We start from the raw sequence: 16,345 nt of genomic DNA, 5'->3' as shown, positions 1-16,345 counted from the left end.
ACAAAGACCTGCATCCAAGGTTTTTTTATTTTTACATAAAACACCTGTGCTGCATGTTTAAATATTATTCAAATGGGTTACTTAATTCAAACATGTCTTAAAGGTTGTACGAAATATTTTGGAATTCAATAAAAGGAATGTTTAAAAACGGTATCTCACAAAAAACATGTATTATTTTATAGTCTATTCCTACATTGGGTATGTTATGAACGTTACGTTTTATTAAAGTTTGTAATAATGTACAAAGACCTGCATCCAAGGTTTTTTTATTTTTACATAAAACACGTGTGCTGCATGTTTAAATATTATTCAAATGGGTTACTTAATTCAAACATGTCTTAAATGTTGTACGAAATATTTTGGAATTCAATAAAAGGAATGTTTAAAAACGGTATCTCACCCTTTAACTATGGGAAAAACCTATTTAACAACTTATTCCAACTCTGTCACGAAGTAAAATAGAATCTGAGTGTTTGTGTGTGTGTGTGTGGGAGGGGTCTTGAGGCGGAGCAACAGGTGTGTGTGTGTGTGTGTGTGTGTGTGTGTGTGTGTGTGTGTGTGTGTGTGTGTGTGTGTGTGTGTGTGTGTGTGTGTGTGAAAATCCTAAAGTTGGGGGGGGGGTCCCAGAACTCTTATCTGTAGAGAACCGTTTGAAACCAAGGTGTGCACTATCATGCATAAGGCATGTCGAGATATCAGCCGAACAGCGGGGGTTAAACATAGATATCTCTAATCTGCGGCCCCCACACACCCGGTTTGCAGACAGAATGTCACGACATCCCCGCCTGTTGTTGGCGTGTAGCATACATCTCTCAAAAAACTCATTCCGAACTTTTAGATAGTTAGGGACAGAACTATTTTTTAACGTTGTCAGCATTGCTTTAGCGCAAACATAAAGGCCCGAATATTGAGCTGCACGGACAGATTAAAATAATAATAATAATATTCGGAATAAGGGAATCTCGCATAATGGATATTTCTGGAGGTGAGTAAATGAAAAAAACATATTTTAAGATTTGTTTGAATATTATTGGAATATTAAACCCTAGTTATTTGGGTATTTCAAAAAAGCCCAATATAGGTTTAAAAAAAAAAAAAAAAAAAAAAGTGTAGATATAGCGTATAACTGTTAACATTGTCTAATGGAATCTAGGATCCCCGACATTTACGCAGCTTTTACGCGATTTACCTGATCTGGAACATGATGGGGGTTCGCAGGAGCAAAAGTCTGGCAGATATTTACCAACGGCCTTTTTTCGTTGTAAGTCCTTATAATTAAACACATACCCAAGAAATATTTATATATAAACATTTTAAAAATAGGTTGTACTATTTTTTTAAACTATTTTTATGTATTTACAGCCGACATACAGCCCTTTATGATAAAGGATGCGTTATGGCCAGCTGACACGCAGGACTTTGATGCAATTCTACCGGCCCAAGTACACTGCTCAGAATCAAGCCCACCCGAAAACTACTGTTGGGCCGGGAACTTGCTGCTTCACGAGCCGGCGCTCCAGGGACAAGGTATGGGACCATTATACAGTTTTGTTATTAGTTATCAGCCTTTTTATTAGTTATAGATCTGTTGATAGCCTATGTTAACACTGCCCGGAGACAGACCCAGCAGAATCGGGAAAGCTAGAGGGAAAAAGTCACACACCCCCGGTTTCGGCGATTCGTCACAACAAGCGCCAAAAAAGCAGAGGTATTTTAACTATGTACTGTTAATATATATTATTATAACGGAAAGGTATTTGACATTTGTATGTAGCTAACATATATATTTTTATATCTAATAACGTAATTATGTATGTATTATTTTCATTCAGACTCCGCACCGGCGAAAAACGGCACAGACGACCACATAAATCTAGAGCTGGGGGATTCCGGCGCCCCGAGCATTCCGAATGAAACACCCAAGAGACCTGTTTTTAATGACATGTCAGATGTTGATGACCAGCTATTCTGTGATGCGGCCAACCTTATAGACCCAGTCAATTCTACGGCCTCAATACCTGCAGACGAACAAGAAAGGTTTTTCACATTATTTTCCAGGGCTTTGAAATCGAGGAATGTTTTGCTATACAAACGACTGGGGGATTTAATTGAGAGACAGTACAGAGACGATATGTTATTCTGGCATAGAACAATTCCACGCATGTTAAACAGCAACCCCATTAAAAAACGCAAATACAGACGCTAAAATCATACATGTAACACCAACCATTACAGAAAGAAAAAAACGAACACTCTTAATTATCCAAAAATGGCAGAACTAACGCAACACGGGAGACAGTTGAAAGCCTCTTATCCCAGATTCCAGACGAACTCCTAGAAGTTATAAGACGTATGAACGATTCAGGAACGTTAGATGAAAGCATATTAACACAGATTCCAGCCGAACTCTTAGAAATGATTAATCGTATGAACCAGTCAGGGGGGATTGAGGAAAACATGTTATCCCAGATTCCCGAAGCCCTCATAACCTTAATTAATCGTATGAACGCGAGTCAGACAATTTCGGCCCCGACAACCCCGACAACGATAGAACAACCCGTAACGCCTAGGTCCGTAGAGTCTGAAACGCCACAAGATGTTTTTGGGGAATTGGACAATTATCTAATAAATCTGGCTGCAGATGTTCAGGATAGACGTGTCAGGGTTGTTTACAGGAATAAATTCAACAATACAGAGATTTGACAGTTTTTCAATTTCCTATGTGTGAATCAGAATCTTGACTATGCTGTATTTTACATGATGATAATGGACACTCTGAATGACCTGTTAGAAACAGCAAGAGATTATGGCGAACCTCGTGATGTCTTACAGTTGGAAATATGTGGAGATAGCCTGCATAATTCAGTATCTCTTATTTTACCCAATGGCGAAGCAGATCTTGAACAATTTACAGCGCTGGTAGAACGCCTTGTTCAGTCAAATTTAGCCATCATAGCCGATCGAACCCTAGAGCTTGTAGTGCAAATAATACGTCAACCACAGGGGGGCGGTGGGCAGAGAAGGAAGCTTGATAGCCTAATGCAGTCAGAAATCATAAGCAATAAAAGGGCCTACCTCATAAACGTTCACAATCCCGATAATAAGCTATGTTTTGCAATAGGCCTAGCGCATTTACTTAACCCCGGATGTACTGATCTGACGGCATTGCAAAAGGCTAGAGAGATCCAAACGGCGGTGGGTCTCGGGATCCATGAAGCATTTCTGCTTTTCAGACCCCCTTTACAGATTGGACATTGTAGGATTCCACAAACATGTGGTTTAGGGCTATCTATTTTAAGGCTGTAATTGCAATGACATTTTGGGCATTTCTTGTTAATGGCACAAATGCTTACAGATTTACCGGCCTTAGGGTGCCATGTTTCAATTTTGTGTTTATCGTAACAGTAGGTCGAACGACATGTGCGATGGCACTCCTCACAAGGTGTCAAGTTTAGGGTCTGCATAGGGCACTCGGCATCCTGACATACCGAACAGTTATAACGGCACGAGTGCTCCCCCTTTCGGCTGTAGCCGGTATGGCAGGATCTACACACATAGGCTGCCCCTAGGAACGCCGTGACGTTTGTAACGGCATAGTAATGTTCGTTTTGCACATAAAAGTACAGAATCTGGGGGTGCGGTTGGGGGGTGTTTTGGAACTTCAAGAGAGCTGCATTAGCTCTACTGTGGTACAAAACCACAATCTTGATATTCAGAAGGTTTTCAAATTTGACAATGTCTGAGAATGCCACGCCTTCATGGATCCCGAGACCCACCGCCGTTTGGATCTCTTTAGCCTTTTGCAATGCCGTCAGATCAGTACATCCGGGGTTAAGTAAATGCGCTAGGCCTATTGCAAAACATAGCTTATTATCGGGATTGTGAACGTTTATGAGGTAGGCCCTTTTATTGCTTATGATTTCTGACTGCATTAGGCTATCAAGCTTCCTTCTCTGCCCACCGCCCCCTGTGGTTGACGTATTATTTGCACTACAAGCTCTAGGGTTCGATCGGCTATGATGGCTAAATTTGACTGAACAAGGCGTTCTACCAGCGCTGTAAATTGTTCAAGATCTGCTTCGCCATTGGGTAAAATAAGAGATACTGAATTATGCAGGCTATCTCCACATATTTCCAACTGTAAGACATCACGAGGTTCGCCATAATCTCTTGCTGTTTCTAACAGGTCATTCAGAGTGTCCATTATCATCATGTAAAATACAGCATAGTCAAGATTCTGATTCACACATAGGAAATTGAAAAACTGTCGAATCTCTGTATTGTTGAATTTATTCCTGTAAACAACCCTGACACGTCTATCCTGAACATCTGCAGCCAGATTTATTAGATAATTGTCCAATTCCCCAAAAACATCTTGTGGCGTTTCAGACTCTACGGACCTAGGCGTTACGGGTTGTTCTATCGTTGTCGGGGTTGTCGGGGCCGAAATTGTCTGACTCGCGTTCATACGATTAATTAAGGTTATGAGGGCTTCGGGAATCTGGGATAACATGTTTTCCTCAATCCCCCCTGACTGGTTCATACGATTAATCATTTCTAAGAGTTCGGCTGGAATCTGTGTTAATATGCTTTCATCTAACGTTCCTGAATCGTTCATACGTCTTATAACTTCTAGGAGTTCGTCTGGAATCTGGGATAAGAGGCTTTCAACTGTCTCCCGTGTTGCGTTAGTTCTGCCATTTTTGGATAATTAAGAGTGTTCGTTTTTTTCTTTCTGTAATGGTTGGTGTTACATGTATGATTTTAGCGTCTGTATTTGCGTTTTTAATGGGGTTGCTGTTTAACATGCGTGGAATTGTTCTATGCCAGAATAACATATCGTCTCTGTACTGTCTCTCAATTAAATCCCCCAGTCGTTTGTATAGCAAAACATTCCTCGATTTCAAAGCCCTGGAAAATAATGTGAAAAACCTTTCTTGTTCGTCTGCAGGTATTGAGGCCGTAGAATTGACTGGGTCTATAAGGTTGGCCGCATCACAGAATAGCTGGTCATCAACATCTGACATGTCATTAAAAACAGGTCTCTTGGGTGTTTCATTCGAATGCTCGGGCGCCGGAATCCCCCAGCTCTAGATTTATGTGGTCGTCTGTGCCGTTTTTCGCCGGTGCGGAGTCTGAATGAAAATAATACATACATAATTACGTTATTAGATATAAAAATATATATGCTAGCTACATACAAATGTCAAATACCTTTCCGTTATAATAATATATATTAACAGTACATAGTTAAAATACCTCGGCTTTTTGGCGCTTGTTGTGACGAATCGCCGAAACCGGGGTGTGTGACTTTTTCCTCTAGCTTTCCCGATTCTGCTGGGTCTGTCTCCGGGCAGTCTGAAAAAACATTATTTGTCCTTGTTTTAACATAGGCTATCAACAGATCTATAACTAATAAAAAGGCTGATAACTAATAACAAAACTGTATAATGGTCCCATACCTTGTCCCTGGAGCGCCGGCTCGTGAAGCAGCAAGTTCCCGGCCCAACAGTAGTTTTCGGGTGGGCTTGATTCTGAGCAGTGTACTTGGGCCGGTAGAATTGCATCAAAGTCCTGCGTGTCAGCTGGCCATAACGCATCCTTTATCATAAAGGGCTGTATGTCGGCTGTAAATACATAAAAATAGTTTTAAAAAATAGTACAACCTATTTTTAAAATGTTTATATATAAATATTTCTTGGGTATGTGTTTAATTATAAGGACTTACAACGAAAAAAGGCCATTGGTAAATATCTGCCAGACTTTTGCTCCTGCGAACCCCCATCATGTTCCAGATCAGGTAAATCGCGTAAAAGCTGCGTAAATGTCGGGGATCCTAGATTCCATTAGACAATGTTAACAGTTATACGCTATATCTACACTTTTTTTTATTTTTTTTTTTACCTATATTGGGCTTTTGGCCTGAAATACCCAAATAACTAGGGTTTAATATTCCAATAATATTCAAACAAATCTTAAAATATGTTTTTTTCATTTACTCACCTCCAGAAATATCCATTATGCGAGATTCCCTTATTCCGAATATTATTATTATTATTTTAATCTGTCCGTGCAGCTCAATATTCGGGCCTTTATGTTTGCGCTAAAGCAATGCTGACAACGTTAAAAAATAGTTCTGACCCCTCCCACACACACACACACAAACACTCAGATTCTATTTTACTTCGTGACAGAGTTGGAATAAGTTGTTAAATAGGTTTTTCCCATAGTTAAAGGGTGAGATACCGTTTTTAAACATTCCTTTTATTGAATTCCAAAATATTTCGTACAACATTTAAGACATGTTTGAATTAAGTAACCCATTTGAATAATATTTAAACATGCAGCACACGTGTTTTATGTAAAAATAAAAAAACCTTGGATGCAGGTCTTTGTACATTATTACAAACTTTAATAAAACGTAACGTTCATAACATACCCAATGTAGGAATAGACTATAAAATAATACATGTTTTTTGTGAGATACCGTTTTTAAACATTCCTTTTATTGAATTCCAAAATATTTCGTACAACCTTTAAGACATGTTTGAATTAAGTAACCCATTTGAATAATATTTAAACATGCAGCACAGGTGTTTTATGTAAAAATAAAAAAACCTTGGATGCAGGTCTTTGTACATTATTACAAACTTTAATAAAACGTAACGTTCATAACATACCCAATGTAGGAATAGACTATAAAATAATACATGTTTTTTTTCAGATCTTACAGTTGTCTGCGCCAGACCCTAGCTTGAGAGAAAAGAGCTCTACCCCTTAGTTAAATGGGGGGGTATACATTTTCAAAAATTAACACCTACATTTTAACACACCTTATAATTCAACATTTATTTTAACTATTTCTTACAGATATATGGGGTCCTGTTAGCCCTGAACATTATCCGTTTCCAATTCCCCATCACAAAGTCTTTTCCGCGCTCCGTCGAAGCTCTGTCCACTTTCCTGCCAGGGAAAGATCCGCCTTCGAACTTGTTGTTCTTCCGGTGTATGTCTCAACGATAACATATGTTGTTCCGGGGTATGTCTCAACGATAACCTAGGCCATCGTCGTAATTGTTCACGATTTTCGAAAAGACTGTCCAGCTTATTCATCAGGGTTCGGAAAATGTGGTAATCGCGCCATTTAAAACTGAACATTATTTGAAAAAAATTTACATCCTTGCATGCTTTGGAGGATACATATGGACTGACCGTTTTCGTAGCATTTGACCTGTCAAATTGTTCACATGCTAAAATTGTCACTCTGGAGTCCGGGGTATAGCCCATGGATGTGACTCTCAGGGCCATTAGGTCCTGACGTCCACAGACTTGTTCTTCCAGCGCATATCCTGGCAGCCTTGAAGCACTCAGGGCACGTTCCATTTGACACAAAGCTAGCCTTATTTTAAGCCATTCTCGCATCCTTAGCGCTAGAGAAAAGGCTCGGGTTCTGCACGATAAAAGGGTTGGGACATGCTGTCTGTGAATATCTTAACCGTAGATTCCTCCGGGTTGAATATGTACAAATATGGCCCTCGCTTGTACACAGAAATCCGTTAAAACATTCGGGAGCCTCTACCAAAATATCCTCCAAGCTTTTGGCGTTGGGTTCGTGACATGAGCTACAGAGCACTCCGAGAATTCCCCTTGTAGACATATTTTTAGATGCTTAATATTCAGGTCTTAAAAAATGGCTTGTTCTAGCCATTTATAATGCTGAGGCCCCAGCGCTATCTATAGCCCCAGACATTCCTGCTTCATAGATAACAACCATAAGGGAGATAAAACTGGGGGGGTGGAGGGGGTGCATGGGCCCCAAAAGTTCAAACACCCTCTAACACATGACCACACGAACAGGGGGGCGGGGCGGGGGCACATATTCTGTACAGGTCATCAGGTCATAAGGTCAGCAATCAATCAAATTTGACAGGCGCCGTATCCTATTACTCTCTAATGTACATTTGCTGAAGCATTATGACAACTCAAGAACACAATGGTAGGGTTTAACTGAGCTGGGCTTGGATCATTGATAAGCCATTATCTCAGCGTAGCCGTATAGTGCTGTGAAAGGATCCAGGAACCCAAATGATTTGAGCGGATCCCATCCTTCTTATAAAAGTAGCTTTGTTTCAAGAAGGTATCAAAATTCTCAATAAATGTTACACCCACAGGGCTGCAATAGTCACATAGCCAGTTATGGAGGGCTAAAAGTCTGCTTAACATTCATTGCCATGATTTAGGGAGGGCCCAGGCCCAGATATTATGGGGCGTTTGTTGGTGTTAAAAGCATGATGGATTTTAAAGATTCTATCTTCAGCTGTTCTGAGCTGCTTTTCGTAATGTTATTGAATCCCACATGAACTATGAAAGACTCATTTCCTGATTCAGGTTTAAAATGTTTGGGAGCAGCTTATTGATGTCCTGTACTCGTGCTCCTGGATAGCACAACGTTTTTGCTCCAGGGACTGAGACCTTTCTCACCATTGAACTGCCCAATACAATGGTCAGAGAAGGGGATGGAGAAATCTGCCCAATCTCACACAATTCGTGGAACCTTTCAGCATAGTTGGAGTCAGCACAGCACAGTCCCGGCGATGAAGGCAGAGGTAGATCAGGCACCAGTGTGGCAAAGCTATTCTACATGTCAACCTTTCTGACACTCCAGGCCGCTTAGTAGCATGCCGCTGCCTTTGGTTTCCACGACTTGTGACACAAGATCAGCGCTGATTGGAACAATCCTCTTGCTATTCTCCATCTACTCCACTACAAGATGGCTACAAGAGACGACTTCCTTTGCAAGCAAGTTCCAGGTAGCACAGGCCATTTGGATAAGGACAGGTGACAAGGCAGGGATACATCCATCAAGCCTGAGCGGCATCCAGCCACAGGTCTTGAGAACAAGAAAGTTCCCATTTTCGTTTTCCCTATAAGTTTGCGCAGAATTGAAATTTGCTTGCTAAAAATAGCCACCTCATTCCTGTAACCCTCGGCAAGCAAACAATTGCTGCATTGGAACTCTGAATTATTGTCCCCGTAACGAAGACGCAGGGAGTCAAGAAGCAATTGCAGTCAGTGAGTTTGAACGGAACGAACATGGATAGAATACAAAAACAGGAGTCGCGTCTAAAAATGAAAACAGGAAACAATACTACTTAATGGGCGATATAACAGAGTGCTAGATAAAGGGAAAGTAATCAGGGAGTGATGAAGTCCAGGTGTGCCTCATGATGGGGCTCGGTGTGCGTAATGATGGTCGCAAGGTGTGCGTAATGATGGTTGCAAGGTGTGCGTAATGAGGGGTTTGCCAGGACCGGTGGTTAGTAGACCGGCGACGTCGAGCCCCGGAGCAGGGGCGCATGAGTAGACGTGACACTCCCTTTTCTGCATAATAAACACAGCTTCTATAGCGCTGAAAACGTTTGTTAGCTATTCAAGGCGAAGTGGGTTCCATTGTAACCTAGCTAGCTGGCTGGCTAGTTGATAGCAGGTGTTGACACAAACTCTTATGAACATTATAAATATAAAACAAATACAACTTCGGAAACAAACAGGCCGAAACAACAGGTCAAGGCTCAGGAGCTATCTGAGTTTGTGACAGGAGTTTGTGACAGGAAATGACGAAATGGCTCAGTGGTACAATCACTCTTTCTGAATTTGACTTTTATTGAAGGCAACTGATAGAATCTATATCATCAGTGGCCTGATTGAATCAGTGCACACACACCAGCAATAAACTCATACACAGCAGATCATGTGGAGAGAAAGCGAGAGGGATCAGTGATTTAACTGAAAGGGGTTGAAGGTGTCACGATCATCTCTACCTCCATCACATGCTTGAATTAACACACCATCCTTTTTGAGGGCTAAAAATCAACAGCTGCTTTGGCCCTATTGGCACTGGTCAAAAGTAGTGGGGAATAGGGCGCTGCTTGGGACACATTCAATGGTTATAATCATAGCCCCTTGTGTGTGTGTGTGTGTGTGTGTGTGTGTGTGTGTGTGTGTGTGTGTGTGTGTGTGTGTGTGTGTGTGTGTGTGTGTGTGTGTGTGTGTGTGTGTGTGTGTGTGTGTGTGTGTGTGTGTGTGTGTGTGTGTGTGTGTGTGTGTGTGTGTGTGTGTGTGTGTGTGTGTGTGCGGTTACCTCACACATGCACTTCCCCATCCTACAAGAATCCCCATTCTTACGAAAGACGTATTGGTACTAATAAAGTACTCTGCTAAACTGTTACATCTGCAGTTGTCATGAACAAATAATGAGACACTCACTGGGAGAATGAAACATCTGAGTGATGACACACCTCTAGTTTAGCAAACATGATGATCTCATTCCTATCTTTAACATCTCTCTCTCCACTCTTAATCAGGATTTTTTGAGCAGAGAGACAGGACGCACAAACCAACCAATAAACCAATAAACCAACCAACTGCCGGTCTGGGATGAATCATGAATCGTGAAAATCGAGGGATGTTGACGGAGGGAGAATTTGCACCAAGCACGATCGCTCCGTCCCAAGTTCCACCTCCCCTACCCTCCCCCGCATCACTCACACTGTCGAAGTGCAGCCTGAATAAGTCACTCCTTCCTCTCGGAGACCACTCAGTAGAGGTAGTGTTAGAAATGGTATCCCACAATCCCTAGTGACCCTGGGAATGATGCCACCATGGAACCCTGTCACATACTCCTAATTGGCATAACTGTACAAGGCCCACCACTTCATACAACATCAACTTAACAAAGACAGTTGTCTACAGATAAACTAATCTATACATGACAGTATAGTAAGTAGCCTTCTTCCAAGCCTGAAAGGCCCATAGGGCAGGAATCTAGCTCCCGTTTCTGTAGCATGAGGCAGCTTGATGTACAAGTACACCTTCTGGACAGGATGCTAGTCTATCGCAGGGCCTAGATGACTGTAAAACAGTATAGGCTTCTATGGTCTCCTATTCCTGATAGCAGGTAGGAAATAGACATGGAGTTAGACAACTACTCTTTGCAGTATAGGAAGTGATTAATGGCACAGTGTTGAAAGTAACAGATGTGATTTTCTGCGCAGGTGCACCAGATCTGTCTCCTCAAACCCCATCCCTGCCCATTCTCACACACACCCACACGCACACACGCACATACACACACTACCTCAACCCTCATTAATAATTCCAGTGGGCAGGCCACTCTGTATCTCTGGATACCTGTGTACCATATTCCCTATATAGTACACCACTTTTGACTAGGGCCCATACCGCTCCGGTCAAAAGTAGTGCACTATTTGGAATAGGGTGCCATTTGGGACGCAGCCTCTGAGGTCACTGCATGGCTTGGAAGTAGCCCATCTCTCATGTTAGCTGTGGAGGCCCGTTTCTTTCCATACCTACTGTGGGATTGTACAGTATGGAAAGAGTATGATGTGTGAACAGGTGTTTTTGAAGACCCCTCTGGCAAGAACAAAGTATTTTTTCTAGATTTGAACACGATATCCCAGAAACCCTAATTCGTTTCAATTTAATTTAATTCAAAAGGGCTTTATTGGCATGGGAAACCTATGTTTACATTGCCAAAGCAAGTGAAATAGATAATAAACAAAAGTCAAATAAACAATAAAAATGAACAAGTAATCATTATACTCACGAAAGTTTCAAAGGAATAGAGACATTTCAAATGTCATATTATGGCTATGTACAGTGTTATAAAAATGTGCAAATAGTTAAAGTACAAAAGGGAAAATAAATAAATATAAATATTGTATTTACAATGTTCTTCACTGGTTGCCCTTTTCTTGTGGCACCAGGTCACAAATAGTGCTGGTGTGATGGCACACTGTGGTATTTCACCAAATAGATATGGGAGTTTATTAAAATTGGATTTGTTTTCAAATTCTTTGTGGGTCTGTGTAATCTGAGGGGAAAATGTGTCTCTAATATGGTCATACATTTGGCAGGAGGTTAGGAAGTGCATCTGATTTTGTGCACCTCATTTTGTGGGCAGTGTGCACGTAGCCTGTCATCTATTGAGAGCCATGTCTGCCTACGGCGGCCTCTCTCAATAGCAAGGCCATGCTCACTGAGCCTGTACATAGTCAAAGCTTTCCTTAACTTTGGGTCAATCACAATGGTCAGGTATTCTGCCATTACTGTGCACTCTCTGTATGGGCCCAAGAGCATTCCAGTTTGCTCTGTTTTTTGGTAAATTCTTTCCAATGTGTCAAGTAATTATCTTTTTGTTTTCTCATGATTTGGTGACAGTAATTGTGTTGCTGTTGCTATCCTGGGGCACTGGAGTCAGGTCAGCCTTCTTGAATTGTTTGGGCTAAGATATAATTCAAACTGAAAATGGATCCTTGGTGTCTGTTTGTGTTTGTGGACAGAGCCACCGGACCAGCTTGCTTAGAGGACTCTTCTCTAGATTAATCTCTCTGTAGGTGATGGCTTTGTTATGGAAGGTTTGGAAATTGCTTCCTTTTAGGTGGTTATAGAATTTAACAGCTCTTTTCTGGATTTTGATAATTAGCGGGTATCGGCCTAATTCTGCTCTGCATGCATTATTTGGTGTTTTATGTTGTACACAGAGGGTGTTTTTGCAGAATTCTGCATGCAGAGTCTCAATTTGGTGTTCGTCCCATAATGTGAATTATTGGTTGGTGAGCAGACCCCAGACCTCACAACCATAAAGGGCAATGGGTTGTATGGTGTCTATAAGTCATTGGTTGTCGCTGCTGGGATGACATAGCATCAACATCCACATTGTGGACTTTGTGGCTGTGTTATCTAGTGGAAACTACCAACGCTATAACAGTTACGGCTAACATTGAAGAAAACTTGATTCTATTTTAGCAACAATGTCTTCAGAGAGGTATTCCAATTTTTACATACAGCACCAGTCAAAAGTTTGAACAAACCTACTCATTCAAGTGTCATTAGTATTTTTACTATTTTCTATATTGTCGAATAATACTGAAGACATCAAAACTATGAAATAACAGATATGGAATCATGTAGTAACCAAAAAAAGTGTTAAACAAATGAAAATATATTTTAGATTCTTCAAAGTAGCTACCCTTTGCCTTGATGATAGCTTTGCACACTCTTGGCATTATCATCTCAACCAGTTTCATCTGGAATACTTTTTCAACAGCTTCGAAGGAGTTCCCACATATGCCGAGCACTTGTTGGCTGCTTTTCCTTCACTCTGCGGTCCAACTCATCCCAAACCATCTCAATTGGGTTGAGGCCGGGTAATTGTGGAGCCCAGGTCATCTGATGCAGCACTCCATCACTCTCCTTCTTGGTCAAATAGTCTTTACTCAGCCTGAAGGTGTGTTGGGTCATTGTCCTGTTGAAAAACAAATGATAGTCCCATTAAGCGCAAACCAGATTGGATGAAGTATCGCTGCAGAATGCTGTGGTAGCCGTGTTGGTTTCATGTGTGCCTCCCCCACACCATCACACCTCCTCCTCCATGATTCACGGTGGGAACCACATGTGGAGATCATCCGTTCACCTACTCTGCATCTCACAAAGACAAGGCGGTTGGAACCAAAAATCTCAAATTTGGACTCATCAGACCAAAGGACAGATTTCCCCCCGGTCTACTGTCCACTTGCCCAAGCAAGTCTCTTCTTATTATTGGTGTCCTTTAGTGGTGGTTTCTTTGCAGCAATTCGACCATGAAGGCCTGATTCACGCAGTCTCCTCTGAACAGTTGATGTTGAAATGGGTCTGTTACTTGAACTCTGTGAAGCATTTATTTAGGCTGCAATTTGGTAAATCTAATGAACGTATCCTCTGCAGCAGAGGTAACTCTGGGTCTTCCTTTCCTGTGGCAGTCCCAATGAAAGCCAGTTTCATCATAGTGCTTTATGGTTATTGCGACTGCACATGAAGAAACTTTCAAAGTTCTTGACATTTTTTGGCTTCACTGACCTTCATGTTTTAAAGTAATGATAGACTGTCATTTCTCTTTGCTTATTTGATCTGTTCTTACAATAATATGGACTTGGTCTTTTACCAAATAGGGCCATCTTCTGTATACCACCCTTACTTTGTCCCAACACAACTGATTGGCTCAAACACATTAAGAAATAAAGAAATTCCACACATTAACTTTTAACAAGGCACACCTGTTAATTAAAATACATTTCAGGTGACTACCTCATGAAGCTGGTTGAGTGAATGCCAAGAGTGCGCAAAGCTGTCATCAAGGTGGTTACTTTGAAGAATCTCACGTATAAAATATATTTTGATTTGTTTAACACTGTTTTGGTTACTGCATGATTCCATATGTGTTATTTCATAGTTCTGATGTCTTCAATATTATTCTAAAATGTAGTAAATAGTAAAAATAAAGAAGAACACTTGAATGAATAGGTGTGTCAAAACTTTTGACTGGTACTGTATGTTATAATGTTCACCTTGTCAGCCAGAATGGTAGCTAATGTTAGCAATGTCAAGGTAGCTAACTAACTAATTTAGCTAGCTACATGGTTGATAATAGCTACTGTGACTTCCCCTGCCTGGTACAAGATAGCAATATCACGATAGCTTTAGTACATTAGTTATTACATTTGAATAAATAAATACATGTTAAATATTACATTTTGACTTTAATTTTAGCTCTGTATTCATGGCAAATACCTTGGCTTTGGCAAGTCTTATGGCTATGAAGATGTGTATTGATTGTAGAAGTGTAAATTTGACTTTCATAGCTCTGCATTTATGGAAAATAACCTTGGCTTTGGCGTGAATTAAATCCTTTGCCCTTCTCTGACTCCTATATTAGCTAGCTAATAACATTACTGGGATGTCCCCTTGATTCTCGAGTGCTATGGCTATGAAGATGTTGTGTATGAGTTGTAGAAGTGTTTTACTCGACTCTTCAACCATGAAAGTCTGTATTGGTTTTATACATAAAATACCATGTAGTGAACATGACAATACAATCCTAATATGTGCTGTGTACATGTTTTTTTCTGTAGGATTCCAGTTTTGAAGAGCCACTGACCGTCCATGGGCACAGGTAAGGCTGCAGAAAGAATTGGACAGGGAGACCTTGAAAGGGCTGCCCGACTGTAAGAAGGGAGGCTCAACAAGCAGGTGTCCACATACTTTTAGTCATGTAGTGTACTTACGTGCACCAGCTCATGAGCAATGCTTTTAGAATGTGACGGTACAGCTTGGAAAAGTTGATTATACTGGAGAAAATATATTATTTCAGTCATTAATTTACCTACCTCAATATTAAAAATAGCATAATCATCCAATTTCATCTGCTTATGATTTGGATGATTATGGTCATGTCTTTCCTATAGTACGAACGCATGACTGTAAGTTGCTTTGGATAAAAGCTTCTACTAAATGGCATATTCATATGTATTAATAATAATAAATACTATAGGTTCTGTCATACTATTTGTAGAGTAATACCATAGAAAGCATCACATTTCCGTTGCTTCTGTCTTATTCGATTACGGCCCTGTCTGAAACAGAGATGACGATCATAGTCCCTGTTCAAACTGGCAGTCCCCCTCTTTGATATTTGATATGGAAGGGAGGAAGAAGAACAGAACAGCCCAGTTACACGGCACAGGGTTTCAAAGCCATCTGTGTGGGAGAGAGGAGCAGGATCATGACATCAGCTCCAGGCACAGCACGGACCTACAGTTAGTGTTCCTTCTCCCTGCCTGTTGGCATGGCAGAAGCGACTCATCACTTTGGCTTAGGAAATAGTACCTTTACAGCTCTCATGACATCCTCACAAATACATTTATATAATCATAGAACTGATCAATTTACTCAGTGAGGCTTCAGTGTATTAAATGTACCTTCAATGGTGCATTTTGAGAAGTAAAATTGACCCCAACCTCTCTCTGTATACAGCCAATGTATATGTCAGTCTTCCAGTGAGAATGGGATGTGCAAAAGACACATCTTCTTCTTCTCCTGGAAGGAAGACTCTATTTCAGGGGGCTTCCCCCCGAGACTGTCGGGGAACAGATTGTGGAATTACCATTAGGCTCCAGGAGTACTGGACCTCCAGGCTCCTGGCACAGGAAGAGTCGCTTGAGCATATGTCGCCAGCAGGATTCCTTAATTTAAATGGATCCAGTGGAAATGGTCCAGGTAGCAGCAGTTGCAGTTGTAGCAGCTCGGCGGTGGCTGTCAACAGAACCTCCATCCTCACACACCCATCTTCCTTCCCCAAACACCTTCCTGCCATATGCTCTGACTGCCAAACACACATACTGTGTGTGAACACATGCATACATGCATGCACATGCACATGTACGCACGCATACAGACACACTGTCTGATGGGCTCAGACAGATGCAGAGTGTTAGTTGTTTGGAACACA

General features: G+C 41.2%; 1 long non-coding RNA gene across 1 annotated transcript; it reads right to left on the bottom strand.

Moving 5' to 3' along the window:
* Positions 1-5,316: 5,316 nt before the first annotated feature.
* Positions 5,317-7,434, bottom strand: LOC115139650 (uncharacterized). Its single transcript, XR_010465479.1, has 3 exons — positions 6,869-7,434; positions 5,463-5,627; positions 5,317-5,358 (listed from the first exon to the last, which is right to left on the bottom strand). It is a non-coding gene; the product is annotated as an uncharacterized LOC115139650 (long non-coding RNA).
* Between the last annotated feature and the right edge of the window lie 8,911 nt (positions 7,435-16,345).

The sequence above is a fragment of the Oncorhynchus nerka genome, linkage group LG13 (genome assembly GCF_034236695.1).
Source record: "Oncorhynchus nerka isolate Pitt River linkage group LG13, Oner_Uvic_2.0, whole genome shotgun sequence".
In the NCBI taxonomy this organism is placed as follows: Eukaryota; Metazoa; Chordata; class Actinopteri; order Salmoniformes; family Salmonidae; genus Oncorhynchus; species Oncorhynchus nerka.
This window is presented reverse-complemented; position numbering and strand designations above follow the sequence as displayed.